Genomic DNA, 20,954 nt, shown 5'->3' with positions numbered 1-20,954 from the left:
CTTTTCCCCCATGGAACTGGGGTGTCCTTGAGATATTATACTGGACCTTAGCCAGCAGACTGAGAAACTGGCCTGGCAAAAACAGAGGAAGGATGTTGCAACACACCAGTTGAATCTTCTCCCCTGGGGTTTTGAGTTTGGTCTGGCCAGAGAGGTTGGCAGGAGGGGAAGGGGACAACCTCTCCACTTTTGCTCCACTGAAGGCAGGCTTGCAAGGAGGAAGCCTGTTTACTGCAAATGCCTCTTGGGCAGAGTTTACACCAGGCTTGAGAGGTTATTTGGGATCCACAGGGCACCCCAGGGCTGTCTTTTTCCCCTGAGGCTTCATGCCCCTCTTTCAGGGCATGCAGGTCAGGTAGGGAGACACAATATCTGCAGACAATTTGTGTTGCAAGACAGAAACTGCAATGCATGGTTGCTACCTATGAAAAACTATCCAGGGAGAAGGTTTCTCTCTTACGAAATGCACCTCCTGATCACCCTGCAGAAATCATCCCTGCCCTTGCTAGTGCTGCCATCCCTCAGCTTTTCAGTTCTACCTTTGACTTCCTTACAAGCTTGTAAGAATGTCTCCACAAAAGGCTGCCGAGCAGCGCCAGCCTTGCTGCCTTTCCCAAAATGTCCACTTTCAATTAGAGGAAAAGAATCCCCAACACCTATCTCAGCTTCACAGTACTGGTGCAAATGGTTTAAGCTTTACTGGGGCTTATCAGATAGAATTCTGGTTAATCTAAGGTCAATTTCTATAGCCAGAGTGTTAGTTTATTATTCTTTATTGTTTGGTGATGTCATTGACATATAAAATGGTGAAATGAATGGTAGAATGATCTTCCCTTCAAGTATTTAGTCATTCACACAAAAGCAGAGAAGTTTCTACTTCCCTGACAATTTTGTTTCTCTATTTCCAACATCATTCTTCAGAGTCTGAAGAATCATTCCTCGGTTAAATAAAAGTATATGTTCTTTTTGTAGGAAAGGAGGAAAGAGCTGGTATTTTTATCTTGCCTTTAAGAACTGCTGCCATTGTAAGAATGGACTAAATTTGGACCAGTCACCTAGAGCTCAAACACATGTACTGCCAAATTGATTCCCTTTTTCTAGACTTGTAGTTTGCATTAGGTTGAATATGAAAACAATTTCTTAATGTTCTTAACATTTAACCCCCACTTGGTACAAATGCAATTCAAAAGGTGCAAATTGCTAGGATTTGTGGAGAGACACTTATTTAGCTGTTAATCTAGGTAATCATAGGTTCTCAGTGTCCTCTATGTGAAACTTTTCTGTTTCTTACCATCTGCATACATCGTCATCATCAGGGCAATTAGTGGTGATAGAGAGAACTATAAGAGGAAACTTCTTTCAGAACTTTTGGCTTCGATGTTTACAAGGCACTCTGTCTGCCACACGGGCATTCAGTTCACAAAACTTCATATTTATGTGAGGTGAACACCTTTTTCTTGGGAAAAGGAACAAACTCCTCTTGCCAGTCAGTTTATTAGGGTTTTGTCATTGTTTGCATGGAGTGATTTAGGCATGACTGGGGAGCAGGCTCTTCAGGAGCCACACGCACCTGGATTACACAACACGCAAAAAGCTTGATAGTGTCATTACCACACCTCTGTTTTTTTAAATACACTTCCTCCTGCTTTTAGGTTGGGTCCAGTTATTCATCGGGAACACCTGGCTCTGCACAAGGAAGCACTAAATCCTTTGCCTTCAAAGCACACAGACAGCAAGGAAGGTCAAGTATTACTCAGGGATTTCTGACCAGATCTTCTGATCAGATCTCTTATTATCTCAGTAAAATGCAGCACATCATTTTTGCATGTTCAGCTCTGGAGGAAAGGCCTTGATTAAACCAGTGAAGCTAAACCATGTCCCTGAATGTCACTAAAACAGGGAAACGTAAAAATCAGCATTTAAACGTACCATTGAGCAACTAATCCCAGTTAATCCCAACAGCCCCTGAAAGTTCCTTATGGCAAAGGATGGGCAAGAACCAACCATCTCCTGCAGCCAGGATCATGGATCATGCCAACAGCTTCACAGCCAGGAATGGCTCCTCCTCACCCAGAGGCACAGGGTCTGCAGTCCCACAGCATGCCAGGAGTCCTCAACACCCCACCAGTGGGACCAGCAGAGGAGTCAGCCAGAGAGAAGTTCAAGGTTTGTTTGCTTTGTTTGCTTGTTTGTTTGCTTGTTCTCTTCAGAGATCCTGAGCCGCTCACCCCTCAAAATACCAACACCAGCACAAGGGAGCAAGAGACTAATTTATCATTATTTGGAAGGAACCACTCTAGGTTTACTCATAGGTAAGGGCAGCTGTAGATGAAAGAGCAACAAGGACAAGGACAGATCCCTGGCAGGTTCTTCTCCAGGTCTGTGCCCTGGGCAGGGCAGGAAATAGGATCTGCAGCACCATAAATCACCTCACAGCAAAGGGAGAAGAGAAACGGATTGTGAAATGAACTGTAAAATAAACTTCTAATGTAAACATCGAGCAGGCAGGGGGTTGTTTTTTCTGTCTGGGAGCCCAAGTCTGGTACAGTTTACTGGCTGACTGTGCTGGGATCTTGTTTGGTGAGGTTACTGCTGTCCCTGTTGCAGGGCAAGGAGGCAGCTATCACTCTTGTTTGCTAGCAGGAGAGGAGGCTGGTGCTGCCACGAACATCTTCTTGTCCTCTGGCATAATTTTCTTGCTCAGGCACCAAAGCTTTGCCCACAGTTGCCATTATGGATTGTCTGGATCCTCCTGCCTCAGAATGACATCCTCCCAGACACCTGCCTTGGTGGCCTGGCAACAGGGATGGGAACACCCCAAAAGGCTTCAGGCTGCATCTTTCAGCAGGGCCTTGGTTTTCTGATAAGCAAGTGCTCACCCAAAGCTGCCTCTCCCTGCCATGTCCCTGCCCACTCCAGTCCTGCTGCTCACAGCCAGTGGGGGCTTTGCTGCTTGCACCTTTTCCTGGTCTGGCCTATTGTCCCTGCCAGGAGGGCCAACACATGCCCTCAGCAGGGAAAGCAGGCCACCTCTGAAACAAACCTGAGCCACTGCAGGAATGTCTGTATTCTCACCTGTGTTTATACTTCTAGCCCAGAAGGAGTCAGATTCGGTGATCCTGAGGGGTCCCTTCCAACTCAGCATATTCTGGGATCCTGTGGTTGTACTACATCAATTCCTCCCTGGGGTTGGGGGCACACCCTGGCTCATGCATCAGCACAGTGGGACAACATTACTCAATAGCTGTTACAGTCAAACCAGCAGAAAAGATAACAGACTGCTACTGTACATAGAGACCTGTGCCTCAGGTAGGAAAGGACAGAAGCCTCGATTTTTTTTTTTTTTTTTTTTTTTTGGTAGTCCTGTTTTAATGCTGCCTTAAGTCCTTAGGGCAAGTCATAGGAACTAGAGGTTAGAAGTGACCTCCGAAGCTAATCCTCCTGCTCTGAGGCAGGGCCATGGAAAATATGAAAAATCCAGGCAAACATTTTGCTCTCAAAATCACCCTTAATGAAGAAAAGTCCACACCTCTAAGGAAATGTGTTAATTATCCTCATAGCTGAGAGAACATAACCTACATTTCCTGCAGCTGAAACATAGCTATGTCCTTACTGGGTATGAAGGGTGGGGGGTTTTAAGTAATTTTGTACATGAAGTCATGCAAAGGTATTTTGTCTCTCCTCTCAACTTGTTCTAATAACATCAGCCTTATTATCCCTCCAGTGGTCCCCACTCTCACTGCCTCTGCTCATTCTTGCTCCTCTTCAGCCTGGCTTAACATCCATGGGGCCCCCAGTGCCACAACTCTACAGCAGGAGCTCAGACAGTTTCTACCTCATTACTGCCAAACAACACCTTTTTGCCAGGGTTGTTGCTTGTGCCTCACTTGGCATTTGGCAGCTGGTCTCTTTCCTCAGCACAGCACCTTTGCCTGCTGAATCTCACCTGGCTGATTTTCCCTCCCAGCTCCTCATGTTGGCACGTGGCGGCAGTCCTCACTCTGCACGGGGGCCTTGCTGGGTGCTGGGCACGTGTCCTCCAGCTCTGGGCTGGCTGACACACCAGCACTCAAAGGCTGCTGCCAGCTTTTGGGTTTCCAGGGCCCCGCAGCCATGGGCACCCAGCCAAGGCTGGGTGGGGCAGGTGGCAGGAGGACCAGAGGGACAAGTGTGGCACGAGATTAGGCTCACAGAAGGAGCATAGAAGGGACAGTTGGGAGGGGAGATAGCAGGAATGTCCTACTTTTAGAAATGCACACAAGCAAGCCGATAGTTATTGAAGTGTCTAGGTGAAAAAGCAGCTGCTATCTCAATTCAGCTTCTCTGGTCAAGCACCTGTGGTTTTTCTGCCAGGTAAAAGGTAGAGGGGCTGAAAATTGACAGTAGGCCAAAAAGTTTGTGGGACACAGTGGAGAAATCCCCAGGATTTAAGGGCTGGTCATTGTTTCCCAGAATGAGAGTCTGCATCCCACAATGGCCTACCCAAAATTTGGGAGTAAACTGCTTAAACACAAAATACTTCAGCAGTTTGTCATAATTCAGGTTTCAGATAAGAGGGGTCAGAACAATGCAATTCTGCTCCATCTCTTTCTTCAAACATTTCTTTTGTCAGACTCTTATTATTATCTTATGTTTCAGGTGCCAGATTCAACCCACATCTAAGATTTCTGGTACAGCTCTATCCTGAAACTCTCAGCACACGGGCCATGCCTGAGACAAGGCTAGACTGAAAAGAAATGTGTGTGAACTCTGAATGTGTGTGTGTGTACAGGTGTTAGACAAGTCACCTTCAGATGGTCTTTCTTCAACCATGAGCTCATCCAACCATGAGCTCTGCCCGTATGGTAAATTTGACCTTCAAGTTAGTCTTGAAATGCAGAACCTGTGCCTACAGAGGACTGCCAGTTATAGTGGAAAAGAAACAGATAAGCCTTTTGTTAGCTTATGGATGAGGGGATCAGCATAAAATGTTCAAATTCTGATAACCTTCAGCTGGAAAAGTTTGCAGATTCTTGACTCACTGAAATAAAGAGAATCAAAGATTATCAATTTTATTTTGCAGATTATGGCCCAGGGAAGTATTGCAAGTTGCATGTGCCAGCACTGCCAGAGAGCAGACACCACTGTCAACTCTGTAGTTGGTTGTTCTGGGCTGCACCTAAACTGTACAAAGCCACCTCATACTATTCATTTTTCATAGAAAAAACTTGGCAGAGCATGAACAAAGAGAGACAATTTCTAAAAGAACAAGGCACTGATTTCTTTCCTTTTTTTTTTTTTTTTTTTTTTTTGTCTGTAGGAGTTTGCTCTGAAGGTGTGGGCTCACGTCCCTTTGAGATGCCATACCCTGTAGGAGGTTCACAAACCATTTCTACTCTCAGCTCTACATCTCCTCACCTTACCAGACCTGTGAATACAGCCACCAGACCACATTGGCTGCAAACTTGCTATTCCAAGTGAAGCAATGTTCAGGGTTTAGCCTATGTTAGGAAAAGGTGACTGATGCAGCTAGAGCAGCAAACTGTCTTCAGACTCAGGTGTAGCTTCAAGCAGCAAAACAAGGAGTGTCTCTTTCTAGTGTAGCTGGAACGGTGTGACTTGTGCTGGCAATGAGCTCTTACCAGGTAATTTGTTACCTGGGCTTCTTGCTTAAATAAAAGCCTCATAAAAAAAATCATGTCCACAATTTACATAATTGATCCAAAAAACATTTCAATAACTGGCCTTAGAAAAACAGAGAGTGTAAAACAGTCATAGAGTGAAGAAAGGAAAAAAAAAAAAAAAAAAAAAAAAGAGGAAGAGAAAAGTATTTATTTCCAAAGAAAGATTCATGAGGATTAAAAGATAGGAAGATCATTGCTGACATTGCTGACAGCAATGGAAATCACTGGTGATTTTAGATATGAAAAATGACTGAAGGGAATGAAAAAGAGGTTCAGATGCCCCCACGGGACTGTATCATTTAAAGAGTAGCATTTTATGAAACCCTTTCTACTTGTCGCTTTGTTTTTCACTCCTGTGCGCTCACATCTCTTGACATTTTCTCCGCACACAAGGAGAAGCCCCATTGGATGCATGGTCCATGACACCCATAAGGTGGGAGCTGGCCACCCCTTGCTCCTTACACCTCCCTTTGTGTGGGAAAACCAAACCTTGAGAGTCCCCTGCAAACAGCAACATCAGGTTGTCATCCTGGAGGCCCATTCTTAATAAGGGAACAAAGCTTTGGCAAGGGAAGGTGAAGACATTGTGGAAAAGCAAAGACGTTCAGGTGGGAGATTTAAGAGGCTGGAAATGCAGCTGCAGAGCCTCAGCCACGTCCCCCAGGACCCAGCAATTCAGGGCACTTTCTGCAGACTTCTCACCTTGACGTCCTCTGGTGCAAAACTGAATGAAATGGCTCGCCCTGAAGTGCTTGCTCTGGGTGAGGAGAAGGGAAGAGAGGCTTTGCATTTGTGTTGCTCCAGGGAAACTTCCCACGTGACTGCTCCTGTCTGTGTAACTTGGTTAGCGCTGACCCTCTGGTGACAACCACCGTGCCCAGACTGCAGAGCAAACACACCCCACTGCACATCCCCTGTACATCCATGCCCTCTGCTACCTTCTCCAGAGGAAGCAGCTTCACAGAAGACACCCAAAGGTAGCTGCCCCCCTCAGCAAGAGACTTAGATCCTGCTCTGAAAGCCACTATAATTTTATAACCACTCAGGCAGAGTAGAATTTTAACTTGAATCGTGGCTTTTCTATGGGAGTCTGCTAGGCTGAGTGACAGTGCATGGCAAAAACTTCTGTATAAATGAGACAGCCTCACCATAAATTTTGACTAACAGATGCACACTGAGGTTGATAACACAATTTGATACTGCAAATATGACTCTCCAGAGAAGTGTGAATGACAATGGGTTTCATTTAATGAGTAAAAGGAGGTTGTTGGGGTTTTTTTATGGTATGTCTTTTATGAATTGCTTTATTGCTTTCTAAGCAGTGACTTTTCTCCAGGACATTCATCCATTAATTAGTTAATGGTGTACTAGCCTGGTTAGACTTAAGAGGAGCCTAATAAGAGATTTAAGAAAAAGCGCTGATGAAATATGAATTTTCTACTGAAACAAGAAATGTAAGACAAACACCAGGCTAGTCATTCACAGCAGAAGCGTGGAAAGGCTGGACCTCTCCCTCCTGGAGAGGAAAGTGTCAGGACCAGTTTCCTCTGCTGCTCTCCAAGGAGCACCTCTGAGGTGACTCTGCCAGTGCACATTTTTCCTTCATCTTTTGCTTTGGAGATCAGAGGTAGGGTACACTTGTATTTCTTTACTAGCAGTTTCTAACCAATGCCATCCTTTTCCAAGGTGGTTAGAACACCATTGTCCCATACAGCAGGTAAATCTTCAGAGAGGTTACCAGACACCAGAGCAAGGTGCTGGCATCTGCTGTTTGCTCCCACTGATGTCCTTCCCATCCTCCTGCACTGGACCTCGCTGCACCAGCCATGGGATCTTTCAGCGTTTACAGTGGCCCCCAGAGCATGAAGAAGAGCCAAGGTCTGACATTCCTGTGGCACCAGGGTCCACAGGTGCCAGCAGCAGCCTCAATGCCCATTGCAGTGAGCGCTGCTGAAAGGCTAATCCCTAGAGAAAGGCAACATCTGGGAGTTGCTCTTTGCCTTAAATTTCAGCAGAAACAAAATTTTAAGGTATTGCCCCAAAAAGAATGGAAACTGAGGGAAAAGACTCCTAATCAGCATGATATTTGTCTTGGAAGCTGGAAATAGTTTTATGAGATGTCATGTATCTTTACAGTTTCCCCCCATTTCTCCACATGTCACTCACAGGATACAGGCATCTTTAAACCTGCATGGCATAATGTAATATTAAAAGAATGTTACAACAGTTACCCTCATTTAGGTCAGTTGTTCCTACTGAATTGGGACATTTTATCTCATTTTCTAGATGAAATCAGGTCCTTGGTCTGTCATCAAACCATCAAAAAATAAAAGCAGGAGATGCTTTGTTCTAGTAAGTAAATGTTTTGACATATGCAAAACTGCTCATGTCAGGAGTATGCAAAGAAAATCCAGGTGCAAAAATAAAAATTCCAAGCTGGAGATTCTAAATTTTGTCAGACAATTCTGAAGTTTCTCAAAGACCTAAACCACAGTTGGAAAAAAAAAAAAAAACAAACCAAAAAAACCCCAACTTACTTCTTTATTTTGTTGCTCTGATGGCATTTTCTATGCTTTATACTTATGTGATAAATATATTTTCATTTTTAAACATTCCACAGGCAGAGCCAGTGGGAAAAAAACCTCTGTGGGCTGGGTTGGGCAAACAGAGATGCCATGAGACACTGCAGAAGCTGCTGGCAGTGGGATGAATCTGTGCACCAGCAAGAACAGTATCTACTCCATCTAGCTTGGGCTCCACTTCATCCAGGAAGACTTCCTTTTGAAGGGGGAGATTCCAGTCATGATGACTCCAACCAGTAAAAGAGGTAGCCTCCCAGATTTACTTATCTCAGCCTTCTTGAAAGCACCCCAAAGTTCCTTGGAAGCAGTAACCAAACAAGAGCTGTAAAATACTGTTTTCCCTGGTCTGGCTGAACTCACAACTCAGCGTATGTGGTGGGGAGCTCCTAAAATAGCTCTCTGTTGTCTCACCAGCCTCAGCAGCAACTTGAAAAGTCTTTTGCCTTCTGGGACAACTTGGAGAAGTTTTAAAATGTTTGGACTTATTTTGAAAGCACTGTGAAAGATAAGAATGATCTATTCCAAGGCTGGGTGAACTGAAGGTCACAGCTAAGGCATTGCACAACAGACCCAAGTAGGTTCAGCACAAAAGGATTTGATCAGCTCGTCTTCATTGCTGCTGCCGCCCCTGCCCTAAATTCAGGTTAAAGCTGAGTCCCTTTGACCTGGCACCTCACTGGGGCCAAACAACCACAATAGTTTGTTCCAAATCAGTGAGGCAATGCCAAGGCAGAGGGTACAGCTCCTTCCCTGGCAGAGCCTTGTTGGAGAAGCCTTCTGATAAAACAAAGCAAAACAGCTCTGTGAAGGGAAGCTGTAGTTGCTGCAGTACAAGTGCACTCTCACTCTGGGAAGTTCGATGCACAATTTCTCCGAGTCAAAGGCTATTTATTATCTCTCTGGATCTTGTCATGTTTCAGGCTATCTCTAGTTAGAACAAAACCTGAACAGCTCTTGCTATGTTTAACAAGGGATACCCCCGAGCTGCTCTTTATTGCTGCAGTACTTCAGCATAGTGTTCCTGTGGGCTCTGCACGGACATCGCAGTTTGCCCCCATGGAGTAACGAGAACCCCTTCCCTTCCTGTGAGGAAAGGCTCCTCTTTCTTGAAAATGTAATTTCTTCCTGAAAGATGACTCCAAAAGACCGTATACATCTCTGACTTCCCATCAGGGTGGGAGAGGAGTTTTTTTTGTCGACATGTCTCTCATTTCCAAGCACGCTCTCCAGTGCCTCAGTCAGAGCCCTCAGTATAACTTTCTGCTGAGTTGGGCTGTTGGTTTTATTATCCCAAATCCCAAACGGGTGGTTACAAGTACTCCAGGCATTTTTCAAAGACAGTCTGAAACCCAGCCAAGCCCATGGTGTGGGGCGTAGCCCTTCTCCAACAGGTCTGCAGTCGGACTGGTTCTCTCCCAGGTCAGGCGAGCCGGTGTGCAGCTGCAGAGCACAGCTGCCACCCCGGGGACAACCCCCCTCTGTCCCCAGATTCAAGTGAACTTCGTGATTTTTTAGCAGCAGTGAATTACCCCCTGGGGGTTATTTGACCACCAAAACTACACTGGCTTGGCTGAAGGATTGAAGGGCCAAGGCCCATGTCAGTATGCATTGACAGATATTAGCGGATGCAGGCTGTGGAGCCCTCCCCAGCCCCAAGCTGCCCACCAGTAATTTTCACTTGCTGCTTCAAAGTCACCCCTTCTCCAGGTCCTGTGTTTACATGTCTGTCCATGACACAATAAAACAGAGCAAAGGCAAATGTGCAACGTAGAGATCCATTATGCTTTATTTACATGCGTCACCATCTCTTTTACAAACTAGATTACAATTTAAAATGGAATACACAAGGCAATATCTACTAACACCAAGTGGAGTAAGCACTGCATCTCTACTTCATCTGGAAAGGGGCAGGTTTTGCTCCAAAACAAACTTCCTTCCAACCTCTGAGCAGTAAGGTAATATATTCCTCCAGGGCAGCATCTTTTTCTTTTTTTTTCTTTTTCTTTTTTTTTTTTTCTTTTTTTTTTTTTTTTTTCTTTTTAAATATAAAATCCTCAGTAAGACTGCAACGTGAGAGTGTCTGCTTTCAAATGAAAGTACAAGATAGCCCAAATGAAAAGTATAAACTGTTCAGCTCTTCGGTATGTAAAGACGGCCATGCGCGATAAGGCTGTGGATTTAATATTCTTCCAATTTACATGGCTTGAAACAGAAACAGATAAAACAGTTTTACAGATACTGTATACATATTTTTTCCAATCATGCAACTTTTTAAAAAAAAGTTAAACATGTGAAGCCAAATGTACAACCCATTTTTTCCAACCCATAGTTACGAAATGTATCTGGTCCCCCTTCGCATCTGTTGGCAATTCCAAAGGTATATTGTGTACTTGAAACACTTACAGGACACCAATTGCCAAGCAATGATATAATTTTGGAGAAATACATGACCTAAAAGGTAAGTTTTTTTAAGCAGTGGCACAAAAATTTCTGGAGTTAAGCAGTGTTTAACTATCCAATTACTCTTAAGAGATTTTTTTTTTTTTACAAAATCCTTAAATCCAACCTGTTACTAGAAACTGCATAAATAACACCTTTTTAGACCTTTTGTTTAGACCAAGTGTTCAAAAGATAACCAGGTAATTGTGACCTTGACCTTCACCTGTTTTACATGATTCACAAGGAAAACTTCTAGGCATAAACATGTTCAAAAATTTAAAGGCCAAATTTTCAGAAAGTAGGTTCCCCAAACTGGCTATTCAAGGCTTAATTTTGACACCTAAATAACTGGCCCTTTGAATTCAGGGAGATTTATTTAGCACCTCTGGAGTGAAGGGCCTTTGCTGGGCACCTCAGCAGGTGTAGAGGGTGATGACCTTACCCTGGGCCTGGGGGACCTGTCACCTCCCTTTCCTTCAAGAAGCCATGAGGGCAGAGCAGCTCGCCTCTGCAGCCTCTGGAGTCGCTGATGTTTGGTGCCTGACACCAGGCACTTCTGCTTGAAAATTTTGGCCCCAAAACTGAGCAACAGAAACCAAAACAAAAATGAAGAGGCTAGCCAACTCCATTCCTCTTCAGTGAGTGCTGCATGTTCTCCAAAGCAGGAGCCCAAGCTGTCCCAGCCATGCCAATGGAAATGCTCCCCTTGACATTGCTGGGAGGCAGGTTAAGCCTTTCAGCTACTAATACTTTTATATTTCTTTTAAAAAAACTTCTCTGCCATTGATGGGCTGTCTCTAAACCAAGTGGTTTTTTTCCATTTTCTGAACAGAGCGGGCCATAGTTTTGTCTCTCATTTCTGCCAGTGGAAAGCAGTTCCTCTGAACCCAAGCAGGCTAAGTTGCTGGAACAGAGAAGAATTTGCAGCCATTTCATTTAAGCTTTCCCTTGCCTTTGACAAGAACTGAATCTGTACCAAGAAAAAAACAAAAATTATGGGGTTTGGTCACTTTGGCCACACCATCAAGCCAGGCTTTATTGATCTGTCAGCGATGGTGGGTGTTTGGGCAGCACTGGGGCTCTCATTGGAAGCTCATCTGTGTAGGGATCAAAAGCTGCACCTCAGCACAAGGGGCCACCGAGTGAGGTCTGCTGACAGCCAAAATGTGGGGTTGGGGCACAAGTCCAGCCACAGGGCAGCAGCTGCAGAGAAGCCTCAGCGAAAGAGAGACGTCCTTCAGCATACACTCACATTTTAGGGTGTACCAGCTAATGGTACATGCTTAGAGAAGGCCAGTGATGAACTCTTGATCAATTTCAGTAAAAGGTGCCTGCAACTGGACTGGGGTAAGCAGGGTGCCCAGCTGTGCCACACAAGCATCTTGGGAAGCCAGCTGCTGATAAACATGGGCAATGAGCACCAGCCAGCTCCAATGAATGCAATGAACTAGGCCACATGCTAACAAATAGAACCCCTCAGTGTAAAAAGAAAAGAGAAGTTTTTTTTAAAAGGCAAATGATAAACCCTTGACTGCTTGGAAGAGTTGATATGCTACAGGGCTATGCTAACCACAACTGCACAGAGCCTACACAGTCATAACTGGGGAGAGAAACCAAGAGGTGCATCTTTATGAGAGAATAGCATGGGGGCTACAGTACAAAACCAAAACTTCCATCACACTAGGAGCTGTTGTTTCACCAAAATCACCTCAGGGACCTGGAAAGTAAGGAGTGAGGAAGGGCCCACAAATGCATGTGAATGTTGGTGCATGACTGTGCATGTGTGGTGGCAGTGGCGAGAGGGAGTCACTCCACATTGCATGGGACACGGGTCGGTGGGAACTCATGCACTGAGACTTTGGGTTAAAATGCTAGTTTTTGTTTTCCTAACATCCATGCATAATGATCCATTTCTGTACATAATAAAATATATTTATATATTTATATGCATAATGCTTTTATGCAAAGGAAAAAAAACTTCATATATCGCTTTGGAGAATTATGTATACACTGTCCTATTCAGAACCTCTTCATACCAAGTTCCTATGTACCACTGGTGTTTTCCCCTCTTTTTTTGTATCCCTCCCCCCAAGATACTAATAAAAAGTAATCAAACTTTCCAGATTATAGAGAGGATCTATACAGCACCATACCTTTTATTCATTATTATTATTATTAATTATTATTCATTTTACAAAAGAAAATCTTAGAAGCAAAATATATAAAACTGCCTTGTCTTTCAGTGTCATTTATCCTGCTACAATCTACACTCATATGAAAAGCCATTTATATGATACTGTCACCTTGCCATTCCCACTCCTGCTTCTTCTGCCTCAATGGATTACACATAATGAGAAGGAAAAAATAATCAAGGATATGTCCAAAACAACAACAACAAAAAGAAACAGGATCACTAATGCCATAACACACCTTGCAGTGATCTGTGCCTCAGCTCCTGGCATTGTCACTGCGAGTCACCTGCCGATGCCCAGCTGCTAGGTTTCCTTTAATTTCTGCATTTTCAAACACATCTCTACAGGTGGCCACGTTCACCTTGTGTGGCAGCTCAGCCCACAGCTCCTCACTGTGGCAGTGAGGGCAGCTTTCCTAATGTAAGGCAGGAGGGGAGCCTGCTCCAGCAGGCAGGAAAGGGGCTCCTGCCTCGGTGCATGTGAGGGCAATGGCGCCCGCTGTCAGTCTGTCCTCATGAGCCAAGAGGCAAATTCACCAGCTTCCCTTGCTTTGCAACCAACTCTGGGTTGACCCTTACGGAAAACAGGGGTGTACCATTAAACCTAAGGAAAGAGTAAGAAAGAAACAAACCAACCAACCCAACAAACAAACAGGCCAGGCCCATCCCCTCTCTGGAATACAGCCAGTTGATAGGACTAACAAATGCTGTTATCTTCAGAAAACCCTGACACCTGAGCAGTGTTGGGTTACGGTCATTTCCATGCATGTGCACAGTGCCTCAGATTCCCCAGGGAGTGAAAGCAAAAATGGTTAAAAATCTATGGAAATCAAACTGGAGGCTGTAGCGGAGAGGGTGGGCAGATAGGGAAAACCTCCAAAAAGAAAAGCCAACTTAAAACATCCCATAAACCATTAATATATTGAAACACCACATACTCATTGACAAGTAACTAGTGTAAAGGCTACACAGTGTGTTCTCAATAGGATGGTGCTGAACATTGTCTCCACAGCAGGTGCTTGGCCATCCCAGAAAAGGAAGATTTTGCATACTTCAGAATGAGTTCAATTCCCAACAAAAAGAGGGGGAAAAAAAAAGAAAAAAGAAAAAAAAATAGAGGGGGAGAAAAAAAGTAGGTTCTTCACTCCAGTAAGGGGCCTATTAACAGTCTGCTTCATTAGGAAAATAATGCAGGGTTCACAAAGGTCGTAAGCTGTAAACAGTATCACTGTCCACTTGCTGACAGCAGATTTGGCAAAGGGTTCTCTCTCTACATCTCGTGTCAGTTTGAGGGCCTGGAGAGGAGAAAAAGAAGAAAAGACAGTGAGATTACTGTACATAGAAAAAAAAAACAACAACAAAAAAAGGCAACTAAGCAAAACTCCAAACAAAACAACAGCTGACACTGAGGAGCAATTCAGATATGTTTACACCCAGGGACTTCAAACATATAGCAACGAATAAGATGACTCTGCCTGAACATACTTTTTCCTTTGCCCAGGTTCATGTGTTTCTTTGCTGACTTAGCTACTCCCAAACAGGCCAGAAAAGCCCCTCTCACTGATGAAAAATGATGTTCAAGTCTGATTTACAGAAACCCAGTGCATTGTCTATTTGTTAAGTGTATTTCCAGGTAGAAGCAATGAAGGATCTTCCAGCTTTTCTCCATTTTTCATGATCACCTTTTCTCAGAATCACCAAAAAGCTGAATAAATCTTCTGTAAGTGTTTGACATCCACCACCACCCTTGAAGGATGGATGAAGATGAGGCTCAAGACAAACAGTAAGGACTTTGTTTGTCTTGAGCCTCATCCACTCAGTGTGGACTTGGGAATTTTCCATTTTCCTGCTCACAGAACACACCAGCAAGAGACCAGGTCCACCTGGCTTTAAAAACTGAGTAAGAGTCCATCTGATTCTGTAGCCAAGAAACTTCTCTGCAGAGAGAGAAGCGGGGGGAAGACACCTTGGATACAGCATGGAGATGACTATGAAGAAACACTGAAAACAGACTAACATTTCAACCAAGGGGACCAAGGGGACAGAGTTTTAAAGGTACTCAGTAGCTTAAGGATATAGGCAGGCGCAACATAGGGTTTTGGAACGTACATTTAAACATTCCCATGAAATCCTCTCTACATTTTCAGAAAGTCCATTTGGTAGACATCCATGTTGCAGGGCATGGAGCTTCTGTCTCTGAAATGGTTTCTGAAAACATGGTTTAGTCCCCTCACACCACTTACTACACTTGAGGATTTTCCCCACTACAAAAGACTGATGATTTTTTTTTATACCGTGCAAGAACAAGGGGACACTGCTTGAAACCAAGAAGCCATTGAGTTGATTGCAGGGATGTCTTTACTTTCAAAAGACCCTGCTATCAACCACCCTCATGAGAAATGGTGGATTTAGTGGAACTGCTGGTTTAACCAGGATGGGCATCTCCTGAAAGGAGGATCACTCAAAGACTGTCTCCTGTCTAAGGTGCCAGGCACTGATCCTATGACAACAATTTATTAAAATGACTTATTCTGATAATGCTAAATGATTGATGGAAATTTAATCATTTTGTCTCATGGTTATTAGAGCAACAGCGTGACAGCTGCTCCCTGCGCCATTAGGGGAGAACTTCATTCAGCACAGCTTAGGGAGCAGACAGATTGTGGTGCATTTCACCCAAACAAAATTTGGCTTTAGCCTTAATTATGTGGAGGGGTTTGGGGTAGACTGTTTTGTGAATAAAGGGATTTCTGACTGGATCAACATATTGATTTCTTCATTTTCAAAGGGCAAATTAACGCTGGCCATTCGTTAATGTGACTGTCTGGCAAGGACTCCATTTGGTGTGCCCCGATGGCCGTAACAAGGTCAGCAGAAGATACCCAGACAGTCCTGGTAGCCCCCAGTAAAACCTGGCTAGTGGCTCATAAGCAGCTCAAACAAGTGTAAGCCCATTTCTCTACTTCTTAAATTCTGACCACCAGAGTGGGCTGGAAATGAGTGACTTCCCAAAGCACAACAGCCTCTGAAGGCAAGGCTCGGGTCCCAAATGCCACAGCCCAGCAAGTCAGCTCCCGCTCAGGCAGCTGCCAGCTATGCTGAGCATGGGCTTAACTTCGGCACATGTGAGAAACCTTGCTTTGAATAAAGCTACTGATCAAAACCCAAACAGTACAGAAACTCCCAATAAAGCACCAGAGTATTGCTGGGTATTTAAATTAAAAATCTATGTGAAATATTATACTACAAAACAGAGTGATGAGGATCCATCCAAAAATGGAGGATGGCTTAAGCTGAGCATCTTTTGTGGAAGTGGTACTGCCCAATATCTTTTCCTGTGGGACCTGTACTTCAGCCAGTGCCAACATTTTGAAGACAGATGTGCAGCTGAAATGTGCATCACACAGCAGAATCAAACTATGTTCCACTTCCACAGTTCTGCTTACATGGACTTTGCAAATGGATTAAAAATGAAAACAGCTAGATCAAAGTCTTAACCTTCCTGCCTTCAAATTACCCTGTTAAAGTCTGTAACAGACCCACACAGTCTTGTTTTCTGTCTCACCATAAAAAGCCTATTTACCTGAGTTAGCAGCCTGCTACCCCACAGTGATGAAAACTGTATCAAGGCAGGGAAAGAAGTGCTCCGCTTACATCTCTGTTTATCACAGAATCTTACAATGGTTTGGGCTGACAGGGACCTTTAAGATTGTCTAGTCCAATCCCCCAAAGTGAGCAAGAACATCTTCAACTAGATCAAGTTACTCAGAGCCCCATCCAACCTTGCCTTGAGCAGTTTCAGGGCTGGGTCATCCACCACCTCACTGGGCAATCTGTGGTGTTTTACCACCCTCACTGTAAAAAACATTTTCCTTATACTTCATCTAAATCTACCCTCTTCTGGTTCAAAACTATTACCATTGTCCTATTGCAACAGGTCCTGCTAAAAGCTTTGCAAAGAGTCATGCAGGAAATGAGATGCCCCTATCTTCTGTCCTATTCTCTGCCCTCCCATCCTCTGCCTTGCTACTGACCAGTCACAAATGCTGCTCTCATCTCACTCTGTGGCCAAGCTGACTGGTTCTAATTTCCCTCCAGCAAGAACATTTCTTCACCTCTGTCACACATTCCATCACTTAACTGGATTGACTCCCAAGCCCCATGCCAGCTTGTGCACCATCAGAGCAGCTCTGAAGAATTATTTGCCACCTATTGCTTTCTGCATTTGACTCCCAATGGTGCCAATTACGAAGCACTGGAAATTTCTTCAGAACAGAAAGGTGACGGGTGATGCTCCCCAGAGAGGGGCATAGATAAATTGCCCTGGTTTATCAGAGAGCCAACACAGCAACCAGCACATAAAGTTTTCTGTTGGAAAAAAAGCTGTGTTCCTCTACACGTTTATGGTATGAGAATCTGCACAGCCAACACAGAGCTCCTCTGTATGGCAGCCTAACATGGATCCCTTGATTTGGCTGGAAGGCTTGCCGAGTGGATCTCATCTTGAAAAATATTACCCTTCAGAGGTCTGTAAGCCAAGGGTTCTCCCCGGGTACCACTTTGTAGCAACTCTCCAGGGACAGGAAATCCCAATAACCACTTTTACTGTCTAGACACTTGGGATGCAAACATTTTCAAGGAAACTTGTGTCCTTTAGTGACAGATGTACATTTGTTCTGGTGCCTCTGCCCTTCGATTTGTCATCACCTCTAGCAACAAAGCTTCTACTCTGAAGTGCAGGTAGGCTCAAAAAGCAAGACTAGATTATGTGTGGTTACAAGTTAATAACCTGCCTGAGGTTTCACAGCTGAAGACTAAAAAATACACAGAATTTGTTTAAAAACAAGTAAGGAAGATAACTACTGTGGCCAGTCTTTCTATAATGACAGAAAATTATAGCATGAGATTTGTATTTCAAGCACAATAAAAATTGGAAATCCCAATGCCACTACAGTGGCACCCTACAGGCTTTGCACAAGCTGCACTAGGATAGCCCACACCAAGGTCAGGGGACAAAGCCCAAGGATAAAAAAAAAAAAAAAAAAAAGAGTTGGCAACTTAATGTGGCTTTACTTCCTGGACTTTCAGGCACTTTACAACTTTGCTTTTTCTCTTTAAATTCTGCTTACAAAAATAGATCTTTCCCAGCTCAGAACTGGGGACAGAGAATAAGGGTTGAAGGATGGAAAGAGGAAGAATGTCAGCACAGAACCAGGACTTATGTGAGCTAAAATGTTGTGGTGCTTGTAGCTGCATAAGCACATAAGGCATGAAAGTGTCTCTTTTCCTTCTTTTGCTGCTCCTCTTCCAAGGAACACTGCAAACCATAGGAGACAACCAAGTATTTTGGAAGTAAATGTAACTTAAGACAGAAGATCATTCTCTCACCCTGTACCAGCTCCCTGGGAAAGAAGGCCAGAACTGTAGTGAGCTGCCACAACTATTTATAAGCAGGTTATTCTGATATCCCACTGGTCTACATCATCACATAGAAGTCCAGGCTGGAAGGGATCAGCATCATCTAATCCAACTTTCTGTTCAAGGCAGGGCCTTAGGTTAGATTATTCAGGATTCTGTCATGTATGGAGTATTTTCAGCATAGGAGAATCCACTGCTCCCCTGGGCAGTTCGTTTTTCGCACAAAAGTGGGTAAAGTCCCTTCTACCCATTGTACAGTTGAAAAGGAAACTCTGAGCCCAAGCACTGCTGATATACAACTGCTGCTGAGAACCTTCACATCTGGATGGGTTTAATCCTCCACCCTGGCCAACACAGGAGAGCTTAGAGACAGGACAACTTCTCTCTCTAAGGTCATCAGGTTTCTTACTTGACAACCTTTTCATCAATTTTAATCCCTGTATTTTGTCCAGGAGCCCAAGGAGTGGGATGGAAATCCTGCCAGTTATGGGTGACATCGCCAGTGACTGAGGGACATCAGCCCAGGTGTTCGACACAGCCCTTTTTAGGCAGGATGCTACTGGACTAGAGGAAGAAGGCCAAAAAATACTTGCAAAATACATCTTCTTTGAGGGGTAAAGCCCATCAACTGGCATAATTGTGCTTTTTTAGGTACTCGGGAGCCCTGGGAAGGAGATGTCTACCGTGGATCACAAAAAGATGTGTAACTATTGCACCTGTGCAAGGCCAGAGAAGGATTTTGCTTGCATTTTTTGAATCTGAAGAAAAATAGTCACATTTCAGAGTGACAGGCACCTGCATGGCTAGAGATATCCTGAATTATAGGTTTATAGTGCTATGGAAACATGCTATGTAGCCATTATTCTGAATGTGCTCATAGACAGCTTCTTTTTCTTTGCTAGGTACCAAGCCTATTTTAAAAACATCTTCCCTGCTTGGAATCTTCTTGTTTTTCTCTGCAGTAAGCTGAAAATGAGAAGCCAATACCATATTGAAAAAAGGCAGGACATCTTCTATCATAACTTACAAGTAGCAGAGAAAGCAAAAGAGGAAAGATCCTACCTCACACTCAGATTTTATCTACATTTGTATGTAGATAAAAGCCAGGAGACGTAGGCTGTGCAAGGGAAAAACAATGGGCAAGACATTCAGCTCAGCTGTAGAAACACATAAGCACAAGCCATTCTCCACAGTATCATCTGGGAAAAGTGGCCTTTTTCCTGGAGTAACAGCAGACAGCCGGAAGCTTCCTCAGCAGCTTCCGCCAGCCGAGCTGCATCCCCGTCCAATTCCTGCTCAGCAGATGTCCCCTCTGCCAGACTCCAATAACTGCCACCCTGTGCCGCAGCTGGAGTGGAAAAGCTGATTAAACAGCTCCGGCAGACTGGACCAGAGGGGGGCATTCCCACCACCCAGCCACAGGTACCTGACTGAACGGGGTCAGCGTCCCCACACGCCGCTTGGGACTTGACTGGGGACAGTGCTGATGGGAACATCCTGCTGGACATCCTTCACCATTGGCACCAGGAGCTCAGGGTGGCTCCTTCCCTCATTCCCCCAACCAGGACAGGAAGGCTGGTGGCTATCAGCACACAGTACTACTCAAACATGCACTCCCACTGCCCACACTGTACCTGTGCTTTTTGGCTGTCATCAACACTAGACAAACCTCTCCAGCTGTCAGTTCATCACCTGGGCTGAGTGCCCAATTGCTATGAAAAAAAGATCCTGACCTTTCCTCAGCTGCATGACGCTATGTTTCTAAAAAGGAGCTCTTATTACGCACTTCTTCAAGAAAATATGCTTTCATGGGGGCTATTTAAAGGTCTGGCTCAAAGGAAGGAACGAACAAAGAAAAGCCACCTGTAACCAGCCCAGTTATCAGGCAAACCACATATTGAGGGACCAACACTGATCTGCAGCCCTAAACAATCATTATGGCTCATTCACAGGAGACAGACGATTTGCAAAGACTCATTCTGTAACAAAACCTGTGCACTGCTGATCCAAGGAGGAAAGCACTGGGGAGACCAGTTGATGTGGGCTGTTCTAAAAATATCAGTTTGTGCTGTCATCTGGTTAGAGTATGTCATCCTGTAATCTTAGCATCTGCAGGGACAGCAAGTTTCTGCCTAATTATTGCTGCTGAATCACATGACAAAGCATGAGGTTCTAAAAAATACATCTGTATAAAACACCAACAGAAGAACACCCAAACCACAGGATAAGACCACTGTCCTGGCTTCAGCTGTTTTACACTCACAACACAAGCCTGTGGAGGCAACCCTAGTTTTTACAGATCTTTTCCCTGCATTAATAAAACCTCAAACAATAAACCCAGATTAAAAACATACCAGAACAAAAAGGCCCTACTCCCAAGGAAGAGTGAGCAATTCATTGTGTTTGTGTATCAGCTCCTGCTGTCTTCACACAGCGTAAGTCACAGCATCTCTGCAATCCCAGGACTGGCCTCTGTATGCAAGGGGCTTTGATGAGCTTCTGTGGGACCTCATGGGGGGCACCCCCAATGGGGTTTGCCCAGATTTCCCCCTCCTCCTCCCCACAGTCATGAGCAGAGAGTTTGTTCCTGGGCCACTGATGTATTCCCCAGCCACTGAGGAGCCTGCTCAGGGCAGGCCCTCCTTGGAGTTGAAGGGATCC

The 20,954-nt window shown here is 44.5% G+C and overlaps 1 protein-coding gene and 1 long non-coding RNA gene across 5 annotated transcripts in view; one reads left to right on the top strand and one right to left on the bottom strand.

Annotated features, from left to right (window-relative positions):
- The first annotated feature begins 1,353 nt into the window (after window positions 1-1,353).
- LOC136358999 (uncharacterized) lies at window positions 1,354-8,151 on the top strand. Its single transcript, XR_010743210.1, has 2 exons — window positions 1,354-2,166; window positions 5,300-8,151. It is a non-coding gene; the product is annotated as an uncharacterized lncRNA (long non-coding RNA).
- Window positions 8,152-10,006: 1,855 nt separating this feature from the next.
- Window positions 10,007-20,954, bottom strand: part of FOXO3 (forkhead box O3) — an 88,733-nt gene continuing 77,785 nt past the window's right edge. For all 4 annotated transcript variants that reach the window (XR_010743192.1, XR_010743191.1, XR_010743193.1 and 1 more), the window contains one exon: window positions 10,007-14,170. The gene's annotated coding sequence lies outside the window, so the exon portion shown is untranslated. The remainder of the gene's footprint in view (window positions 14,171-20,954) is intronic.

Source organism: Sylvia atricapilla, chromosome 3 (genome assembly GCF_009819655.1).
Source record: "Sylvia atricapilla isolate bSylAtr1 chromosome 3, bSylAtr1.pri, whole genome shotgun sequence".
Classification (NCBI taxonomy): domain Eukaryota; kingdom Metazoa; phylum Chordata; class Aves; order Passeriformes; family Sylviidae; genus Sylvia; species Sylvia atricapilla.
This window is presented reverse-complemented; position numbering and strand designations above follow the sequence as displayed.